General features: G+C 50.6%; 1 long non-coding RNA gene across 1 annotated transcript; it reads right to left on the bottom strand.

Annotated features, from left to right (window-relative positions):
• Positions 1–5,419: 5,419 nt before the first annotated feature.
• On the bottom strand, positions 5,420–9,998 carry LOC147647318 (uncharacterized). Its single transcript, XR_015281618.1, has 2 exons — positions 9,884–9,998; positions 5,420–9,528 (listed from the first exon to the last, which is right to left on the bottom strand). It is a non-coding gene; the product is annotated as an uncharacterized LOC147647318 (long non-coding RNA).
• Between the last annotated feature and the right edge of the window lie 1,046 nt (positions 9,999–11,044).

Genomic DNA, 11,044 nt, shown 5'->3' with positions numbered 1-11,044 from the left:
GGCTCAACCCTTCATCCAGGTGGTACAGGATCCTGGGAACAATCACAACTTGCACACAAAAATTGTTAGAAACACTGAAGTTATAAACTGATAGGCATAGGGTAATCATTGCCGGGTCTGTGCCCATCAGCTGTTGCAGGCTGGAGTCTTGCAGTTTAGGATTTCTTGGTGAGTGAACTCTCTGTCTCCCCTCTGTCACCTGAACTGGGAACGCTAGCGCAGCTGAAGGGACCCAGCTGGCACATGCAGCTTTTATCTGTCCCCAGTCTACGAGAGCAGTATCCTCTCAGTTCTTTTTTAATGTGGAGAGGGGGATTCTTGTTTATCTTTGTTGTTTCCTCCTCTAAGGACTCAGTCTCCGACCACTCATCTTCACTAGTGTCTCGATCGGAGTCGGAACTTGACTGGCTAGCTACTTCCTTTTTCTTGTGCCTTTTGTTGGGCTCCGGCCCCGCCTACATCTCCTGTGGGCGGGCTGTTCCCTCCCTCCTGGTTCTCCCCGCCTTTCACTCTGCCCTTCACTCCACCCTTCACTCCGCCCTTCACTCCGCCCTTCACTCCGCCCTTCACTCCACCCTTCACTCCGCCCTTCACTCCGCCCTTCACTCCACCCTTCACTCCGCCCTTCACTCCACCCTTCACTCCGCCCTTCACTCCACCCTTCACTCCGCCCTTCACTCCGCCCTTCACTCCGCCCTTCACTCCGCCCTTCACTCCGCCCTTAACTCTGCCCTTCACTCCGCCCTTCACCCTGCCCTCTGTTTCGCCCTCTTCTCTGGGTACGGAGGAGCCCGCTGGGCCCGAGGTCCTGGCTCTCCCCTGGAGAGGAGATACTTCTCTGTAAGAGAGACACAATCTGTCGCTCCCGGGGGTCTTTGAGTTAGATATGTTAAACTGTTGTGTTTCATTGGTGTTCTCCCCTGCTGTCCCACCCCGATACATGTATCTCGGGCTTCCCCCCACCCCTCTCCTTCCCCATAAATACCCCGGGTTTTCCCCTGTTTGGGGGATTCGCTGTTTCACACCCTTCGCCGAAGCTCTGCCTGAATAAAAGGTTTTGCCTTGGTGGAACGCTGGGCCAGCATTCTCGTCCCTGCTCCCTGTGTTGCCTGCCCACCGCTGCCGAGCTGAGCTGGAATCACTCAACTACCGCTGAGCCTGAGCTGGAATCACTCGACTGCTCAAAGCCGCACACGCGCTTTGACCTGGCCCTTCTCAGGGCCGTTTCTCTAGAGAAGTCGCGGTGCTCCGGGCTTTCCATCGCCGCGGCAACTGGCGTCCCAAACGTGAGGCCTTCGAAGGAGCCCTAAAGAAGCGTCTGCCTGCAGTTTTAGCTGCGAGGCGAGTCGCTGTTTGAGCCGCCGCCCCTCGAGGAAGCTTGCTTGCATTTTAGCAAGAAGCCATCCAAGAGGCTGCGACCGGGACCCTCGCTGACCATCCGGGGCAAGGAAAGCCCCTGAGGACTGGCCGCCAGGTGACCACCTACCCAGCAGCTTTTTTTTTCACCCGCCGGCATCTGCCGAAGAGAAATTGTAAGTCGACCCCGTGAAGAGTTTTTTTGGGCTTTTTTCTTTTTCTTTTTCTTTGCTGTTTTACTGCTGGGTGGGGAGTGAAAAAGGATGGGGAATGAGTCCTCTGTATGGAGACTGACCCCACCTGAGAGGGACTTTTATATCCAAGTTGTAACTACCCTAAAAGCGGGAAATTTTAAGTTTTCTAAAGGGGATTTAAAAAGATTTATTCATTGGGTTTTTAAACATTTTAAGATTAATTCGGACTCTGCTAAATCAGGAACCTTTTGGGATAATGTGGGGAGAAAGTTATATACAGTTCAAGCTAAAGGCGATTTTTCTGTTGCAAAATTCTTTCCTGTGTTTCAAAATATTATTTTCTCATTGGAAAAAGAGGAAAAAAAAGAAGAGGGAGTTTGGGGTCCCCAGTTAAACCCCCCAACCCTGAAAAAAACCCTCTCCAAAAAACCCTCTTCCCCTATCTGAGACCCAGTTGGCGGGTGGACGTTGCCCCAGGGCACAGGGCTGCTGCCGTCTCCCTGACACCCCCCTACCGTCTCTCTACCGTTACCAGGGCGGCAATGGCCATGACGCTCTGGATCTTTCCTCTAACCTTTCTCCCATGCCCTCACACCCGGTTGTGTACCCCCCAGTTCCTACCGTTAGCACAGATGGCGCCGGCAGTGTGGCCAGCCCCGCCATTCTGTCTCACTCCCACCCCGGTTTTCCCGCCCTCGATGCCCAAAATGGCCACTTTCCCGCCTTCACCCCTTCTCTTCCTGCCACGTCCTGCTCCCCCTCTCCCCCCACTGCGTCATTGGGTGTAACCGCGTCGGGCCCCCCCATCCATCGGGAAACCCCTCCCCATCGCGGACCCCAGTCCCGACCCTTCGTGCCAGGGCCCCGCCCCTGGCAGCGCTCCCGCTCCAGGGTCCCAGTGCCCCGGAGGTTGGCACGGCTCCGGCCGGAGCAGGGCCATCTCAGCTTCCCCACCCGGCCACAAAAGGGCCAGCTCTAGGCACCCGAGCCGGCCCCGCGCTGCCACCAAGCGCCCCCCACCTCCACTAGGAAATGAGAGTAGTGAATCTTCTTATTCAGATTCTGAGTATGAAGATCACTGGGCTGATGTGCAGAGGGAAGCCACACGAGCGGGGAACTCAGCTCTGTCATGGAAAATACTTGCCTTTCCTGTAATAATGAGGAGAGACAGGGGAGGGGCACAAATCCCACCACTATAGGGAACTGCAGGAACTTTGTAAAGCTGCTGAGGAACAGGGCAGGGGTTCACATTTTTTTAAACACTTGCTGGAAGCCTCCTTCTCTGCCCACATCATGGTCCCCCATGACATCGAGAATGTTATGAACTGCCTTCTCTCCCCTGCAGAGTACATGTTATGGGAGAGGCAGTGGAAAAAACATTTAAAGCAATTGGCAGATGTTTATGCTAAAGATGCTAACAGACCTAATTTTACTTTAGAGTACTTAGCAGGAGAAGGAGATTTCCAACAGCCCCGAGATCAGGCCCGGGACCTGCCTGAAGCAGCTTTACAGGATAGAGCTAATGCTGCTAAGATATCTCTTTTTACCACCCCTGATGATAAAGTGCCAACGCAGTGCTTCACCAATATTACGCAAGGGGCAACTGACTCTTTTATTAAGTATATTGATAAGTTTAAAGTAGCCATTGAAAAGCAGATAGAGAGCCCTCAGGCGCAAAAAGAATTATTAGTAAAAACAGCAATGGCCAATGCTAATCCGGAGTGCAAAGCAGTTTTGCGAGCCCTCCCGCTGGACCCCGAACCAACCATAGATCAGATGGTTGAAGCCTGCACCAAGCTCTCCTCTGCCTCAAGTGTGAATACAGTGGCACTTGCAGTGGCTAAAGGAGTGGCAGAGGGGATATCTCGAGTTTATGCTGCAGACCTCAATACAAGTCGTTGTTTTAGTTGTCGCGAGCCTGGACATTTTTTCAAAGACTGTCCAGAGAGACATTTTACACAACCACCAGCCCACCAATGGTTACCCAGACAAAACTGGCGTTCGGGAAACTTCAGGCAGAGCGTGGAACGGCCCCGCGCTTCAACATCAAATCAAATGCCGTACCGCTCCACCCCTCCTGCCAAACCCACCATCCTGCCTCCACAGGGACCCCAATATCAAGCCCAGCAGGTGGAGAGCTTCAGATGGGAACCCGGCGTCAACTGGTAACTAGACCCTCTTTACATAGGAAGGGTGACTGTATTTAAAAAATCCCCACAGTAAAACGTGGACCACCAGGCGGTCCCTCTAACATCTTAATACTTGGGGATCCTACCAACTGTCCAGGACAAATTCATATTGTTCCTGATGTTCAGACTATACACCCTGGAGATGAAATTTCCATCTCTCTGACCTGCATAGACCCTCCTTATTATTTAAAGGAAAAGACTCCTGTGGCACAGGCCTTTTTACTTCCTGGTGACTACCCAGATCACTTTCCCCTCAACCCCAGTGCTATGTGGACTCAGGTTGTGGGCTTCAGCAAACCCATCGTGGACTGCAGCCTATTTTGTAATGGAGAAAGGATTCAGCGCCCAGGAATGCTAGACACCGGAGCAGATGTTACCATCATCACTCACTCCGAGTGGCCAGACAATTGGGAATTACAACCTGTAGCAGGCATGATTTCAGGAATTGGAGGGATGACAGCTTCCATGAGAAGCAAGTGGAATGTTGTCATCGAAGGACCTGAGAGAAAAATGGCAACCATCAGGCCGTTTGTGGTGAGAGCACCAATCACCCTCCGGGGATGGGATCTCCTGTCCCAATGGGGGGCTTCTCTGTGGATTCCCAGCAGGGATTTTTAATCGGGGTCACTGAGAAGCATGCCACACCTACCATCCCCCAACTCACCTGGAAACAGCACCATCCAGTGGGGGTTGATGAGTGGCCCCTATCTGAGACCAAACTGCACACACTGGAAGCCCTTGTGGAAGAGCAGCTTGCCCAGGGCCACATCACTGAGTCCAATAGCCCTTGGAACTCCCCTGTCTTTGTCTTACGCAAACCAGGCAAGGACAGGTGGAGACTCCTTCAGGACCTCCGGAAGATCAATGATGTCATTGAAGACATGGGATCCCTTCAGCCTGGGATGCCCTCCCCTTCAATGCTCCCCCGGGATTGGAAGCTGGCCGTCATTGACATAAAGGACTGATTTTTCAACATACCCCTCCATCCTTGGGATGCCCCCAGATTTGCATTCTCGGTTCCCTCCCCAAACAGACAAGCACCTTTAAAAAGATACCATTGGCTAGTCCTTCCCCAAGGGATGAAAAATTCTCCTACCATCTGCCAATGGTACGTGGCCCACATTCTGTCACCTGTGAGGACCCTGTTCCCAGATGCCATCATCCTCCACTACATGGATGACATCCTGGTTTGTGCTGCTGACGATGACTGTCTGCACCGGACTTTACAAAAAACCATCCAGACAATTGAGGACGCTGGATTTGAGATACGTGAAGACAAAATCCAGCACACCTGCCCTTGGACCTACCTAGGACTCCGGATCGGTGAGCGGACCATCGTGCCTCAGCAGCTGACCATCAGAGATGACCCCAAGACCCTGCAGGACCTACATCAGCACTGCGGGTCCATCAGCTGGATACGCCCTCTGCTTGGAGTAACGACAGAAGTCCTTGCACCCCTCTTCAACCTGCTCTGCGGCAGCGAGGACCTCGATTCACCGCGCTCCCTCATGCCGTAGGCTTGGGAATCTGTCACCAAGGTCCAAGAGGCCCTGTCTTCGCGGCAAGCCCACCGCTATGAGCCCGGCCTGCCCTTCCAACTGGTTATCCTGAGCAGAAACCTCTCTAGCCTCTGACCTGAATACTGTAACTGTGAATATGTTTTAAAGAATGTCTGTTTCCTTTTTCTTTTTTAGAAATAACCTACCTCTTACTCAAATCCATGATGAGCCTTAACCCTGCTGTCATCCTGCTCACACTGAGCAGCCTGACAGCAGCCTGGATCGTCCCACAGCCATGCCAGAACATCTGGGTGACCCTGGCACAAACACTCCAACAGGAAAACATTTGTCTATCTACTGCAGCAGCAAAAAATCCTATGTCTACCTGCCTGGTAGGAATTCCCTTGCAGCATGATGAATTCACACACAGCTTTAGTACACTGACTCCTGAAGCAGGTAATAAACTACACAGCACTCATGTAGAAGCAGAGTTAAGAAACCCCGTCGAAGAGTGGCTACCCCAGTTTCCTAAGGCAACCCAGGAACCCCAGGAGTTAGAGCTGCTGGGTTCCTCCCCAGCATCATACTGTGTACACTTTAGGGTCAGTCCTCCAACTCATAAAGAAACATTCCACCATATAGTACAACATCGAGAAGAAATCACAGCAAAAAGGTGGTGCCGTGTACTAAGCTACATCAAAGTGCACTCCTCAGCTCATACACATCCCAAAAGCCTCCCCAAAAGACTGTTCCTCATTTGTGGGGACCGTGCATGGGCAGGAATTCCATCCCGTCTCCTCGGAAGGCCGTGTACCATAGGGTGTCTATCACTGTTAGTGCCCAATCAAACATTAATTGGCGAATGGACCCATAAAAACAATTTGACCAAAAAAATTCAAAAGAGAAGTGCTACAAAATTAGATGAAAATTGTGACTCAGAGATTTTCCATTGGTCCAAATCAAAAAGAATTGCTGCATCCATTTTCCTTCCTTGGGTAGCTGCAGCCAAGGCCCTAGGTGAATTGGGACACCTAGAATGCTGGGTGGTAAAACAAGCAAATTTAACATCTAATGCCATAAGTGCCCTCCTAGAAGATGAGGAAATTACCAGGCAGGCGACAGTTCAAAACTGTGCTGCAATAGACTTTCTCCTGTTGCTCCATGGGCACGAGTGCCAGGAGTTTGAATTTCTCTGCTGCATGGATCTGACATCGAAAGTTCCTAACATCCATGCCACGCTCCGAGAGATGAAAAGCATGATCAGACAAGTCAAGCAAGAAGCAGATGACTGGTTCAATGGACTGTTTAAAAACTGGGGACTCTCGGGGTGGTGGGCTTCAGTAGTGAAAACTATTCTGTCACTGCTAGTCATTGTTTTGCTAACGGTGTTAGTGTTTGGAGTGCTAAGCAAAATACTGTCCAGAAGCATAGTTAAGCTAGTCTCAGCTACTTCAGATGTCAACCATATAGAGTTGGCAGACCGGAGTAACCCTCACCAGCCTGCAAATGGGGATTGGTGGGCCACTTCAGGTCAGTATGTCGTATAAGCTCGTTACCTTTCATTTGATTACATATATCAAAGTAGGGGCAGATGTGGTGGTGCATATTTCTGGGAGTTATTTGTTTCCCAGTGACGTGTTTTTCCCCTCTCCTACCTGTCCCTGAAACGTTATCCCATTGGTTGGTGTTATATGTCTCCCCGCCCCTCTCCCGAGGTTTGAAAGAGTCCGGGAAGGAGAAACCAGGTCTCTTCTCCCCCTGGAAGCTAGCCAGAATAAACATCCTCCGATACCCCGGAGGGAGAAGCAGCACTTTTTGGTCTTTTCTTGGTCTCGAAGGATCTCCCTGACCCCTCCATTCGACAGAGCCAGCGTGGATTACTTCGGGGGGCTAAGGGAGGATTGCTTCAATCCTGGGTACGGCCCCACACTTACACATGCTCATATTTCAATGGGACATGGCACTGAAGAATCCACTCCTTATCATCAAGTGGATTTTTACACATAACCAGCCCACTAAGACTATTACCACTCCGCAGGAAATCATGGCTGAACTCATTAAAAGAACTAGAGTCCATCTCCGCATTCTTGCAGCCTGTGAGTTCACATGCATCTTCCTCCCATTGGCAACTGGAAGTTTGGAGCCTTTGCTCCAAACCAATGAGAGCCTTCAGTTCACTCTCGATAGCTATTCAGGCCAAATTTCTATACGTCCACCTGGCCACAGACTTTTCAAAACTACATTTCATTTGGTCCCCAAATCATTACAGAGCAAAACACCGCTCCAGGCCCTGACGGTTTTCACCGATGGCTTGGGGAAATCCCACAAGTCAGTCATGACTTGGAAAGACCCCAGGACACAGAAATGGGAGTCTGATGTCCAAGTGGTCGAGGGATCACCACTGATTGCTGAATTAGCAGCCTTCATCAGAGCTTTTGAGAAATTCCAAGAGCCTTTCAATCTGGTGACTGATTCGGCTTATGTGGCTGGAATAGCTATGAGAGCAGAACATGCATTTCTAAAAGAGGTCCCTAACCCAAATTTATACAAATTGCTTTCTGAATTAGTGTATCTTTTCTCCCGCAGAAAGCAACCTTACTATGTCATGCATGTGAGGACACATTCTGACCTCCCAGGTGCCATTGCTGAAATTGTCCCACCAGTTCTTCCACCAGAACGTGCCTGCATTGATGAGAATGTTCAGACTACCCAGAGACCAGGCTAGAGCAATAGTTGCCACCTGTCCTAATTGTCAATCTTTCCAAATACCGGTCGTTAATTCCAGGGTTAACCCCCAAAGACTTAACAGCTGCCAGATATGGCAAACAGATGTCACTCACGTCCCGTCCTTCGGGAGAGTCAAATACGTACACGTCTCCGTAGACACCTTCTCTGGTGCAGTGTTTGCCTCAGCCCATGCAAGAGAAAATGCCAAGCACGCCATCCGACATTTTCTCCTTGCTTTTGCTACCCTGGGAGTCCCAGAACAAATTAAAACAGACAATGGACCTGCTTACACCTCTCACAAATTAAGAGACTTTTTCAATGAGTGGGGGGTGAAACACACCACGGGCATTCCTCATTCCCCTACAGGACAATCAATAGTAGAGAGGACCCACCAAAACCTGAAAAGAGTCCTTGATCACCAGCAGGGAGGAACAGAGATCATTCCTCCCATTGAGAGGCTCTGTAAGGCTCTATATGTCATGAACTCTCTAAATTGCTCATCTACAGAGCCTGACCCCCCTGTAATACGGCACTTCTCTAATTCAACTCATGCCAAACTCATGCAGAAGCCACCAGTGCTGATCAATGATCCTGAATCACAACGGACAACAGGACCTTTCCCGTTGATTACCTGGGGTAGAGGGTACACGTGTGTGTCCACACTATCAGGACCTAAGTGGCTCCCAGGGAAAAATGTGAAACCTTATTTAGGGCCTACAAACCCTGCACCAGACTCAGAAATTTCAAAGTCTCCTGAGACCCACACCTGAGGTCCAGAAAAACAGCAGCCCACTGCAGCCTGGAAATGGAGACGTCGTTGGAGTCCACCAAACCGACCTGCCACCAGACCAACAACCAGACAGAGGCCAAACCGTCCTGCTACCAGGGCCGCAACGAGACGACTGCCAACATCACGCCTGACACCGTGACAGTACACAAGTCTTCTTAACTCCCTCCCCCTTCCCCTTCTCGCCCTCGTTGCCTAGCCCAAATTGCCAGTTTACACCAAAATGCACCTCTGTGCTGCTGCTGGTCATGTGTCCCCAATACACAAAATAACCCTGCTTATAATTGTGGTTTTTTTTTAAAGAGGGGGGAGACGGGACAGGAAAGTGAAAAGGAAAATAGCTCCCCCCCCTCCAAAAATCAGAACTAATCTTTTATGTCTTGTTATAGAAAATGGAGAACAAAACCATCCTTGAGTTCCTGATGTTCCTGATTATCTGCATACTCCTGAAAACATCAGCTGTGGAGGCCTGGCTAGTAGCACAGCCCCAGGAGAACGTGTGGATCACCCTCGCAAAGACTCTCAAACAAGACCACGTGTGCTTGTCCATGGGCAGTGCCACCAACCCTCTAGACCTTTTGCTCCTGGCCCATGGACACGGCTGCGAGAAAATTAACTGACTGTGCTGCTTTGACCACTCCAGCCCCAGTGAAAGCATCCACACCCGCATCCTAAGACTCCAACACGTGGTCCAGGAACTCCAGACTGAAGAGAAGCCCCAGTGGCTTGAGGACCTTTTGGGGAGCTAAGGACCCAAAAGATAGGTTGCCTCCCTCCTGAAAAACATTTTTAAGTTTTCTTGAGTATTATTTTCCTATGTAGGTTTCCATATGTCAAGTTATTAGCCAAATCTCTGGAAGATACCCTTTTCATAAGTAAAGAAGGGGAAGTTGTGGGGGCTGAGGAACCCGCTGTCTCTGCGATCCCTGGCTCTCCCCTGGAGGCAAAGAACCTATCACTCAGAGAGAGACAAACTATCACTCCGAGGGGTCTTTGAGTTAGTTATGTCAAACCCTTGTGCTCCATTGGTGTTCCCCTCCGCTGTCCCACCCTGATACATGTATCTCGGACTCCCCCCACCCCTCTCCTCCCCTATAAATATCCCGGGTTTTCCCATGTTCCACAGATTACCTCTTGCTGGCTCCCTTCACCAAAGTCGCACACACGAGCTTTGGCCCAGCCCTTTCCAAGGCTACTTCACTAGAGAAATCGCGGAGCTCAGAGCTTTCCATTGCCAAGGCATATCAGAGCCAGTGTTACCATATCTGTGACATCATAGCAGTGTGAGCTCCAACGTGCTCCTCTCTGTGACACCACAGCAATGAATGACAGGCCCAAATTTCCTCTTCTCCCTCACACCACAACAGCAGTGACAGCACCTATTTCTTCATCTCTTCCACCACAGAAATGATAGGACAAAAGTTCCACTCGCTGTGACAGCAGTGCAGTCACACACCAAATTTCCTCCTTTCTCTGACTCCACGGCAGTGACAGCCCCACTCTTCCATTCCCTGTGACACCAGGGCAGTGACATGCCCAATTTCCTCCTCTCCGCAACTCCAGAACAGGGAGAGCTCCAGTGTTCCTCTCTCTGTGACAACACAGCAGTGACAGCTCCAATGTTTCCGTCTTTGGGACACCAGAGCAGTATGAGCCCCAAAGTTCCACTCTCTGAGACAGCAGTGCAGCCACAGCCCAAAATTGCTCCTGTCTGTGAAACGACAGCAATTTTAGGCCCAGAATTACCCTGTTGGAGACACCATAGCAGTTAGAGCCCAACTTTACCCCTCTCTGTGACACCAGAGCAGTGAGGGCCCAAATTTCCTCTTCTCTGGGACACCACAGCAATGTCAGAGCCACTGTTACCCTACCTGTGACATCATAGCAGTGTGAGCTCCAACGTGCTCCTCTCCATGACAGCACAGCAATGACAGGCCCAGTGTTTCCCTCTCTCAGACACCACAGCAGTGACAGCTCCAATATTCCCGTCTCCATGACACCACAGCAGGGACAGCCAAAAAGTTGCCCTCTCCGTGAAACCAGAGAGGTAACAGCCAAAATTGCCTCCTCTCTGTGAAACCACACCAATGTCAGGCCCAGTGTTTCCTTCTCTCAGACACCACAGCAGTGACAGCTCCAATATTCCCGTCTTCGTGACACCAGGGCAAGGACAGCCAAAAAGTTGCCCTCTCTGTGAAACCAAAGTAGTGACAGCCAAAATTGCCTCCTCTGTGTTGTTAAGAATAATATGTTACAGTTGCTGTTTGTAAACTCCTTACTTACCTTGTACCC

This window comes from Cyanistes caeruleus, unplaced genomic scaffold, assembly GCF_971803275.1.
Source record: "Cyanistes caeruleus unplaced genomic scaffold, bCyaCae1.hap1.1 HAP1_SCAFFOLD_11, whole genome shotgun sequence".
NCBI lineage: Eukaryota > Metazoa > Chordata > Aves > Passeriformes > Paridae > Cyanistes > Cyanistes caeruleus.
The sequence above is the reverse complement of the archived record's forward strand: the minus strand, read 5'-3'. Positions and strand labels throughout refer to the sequence as shown.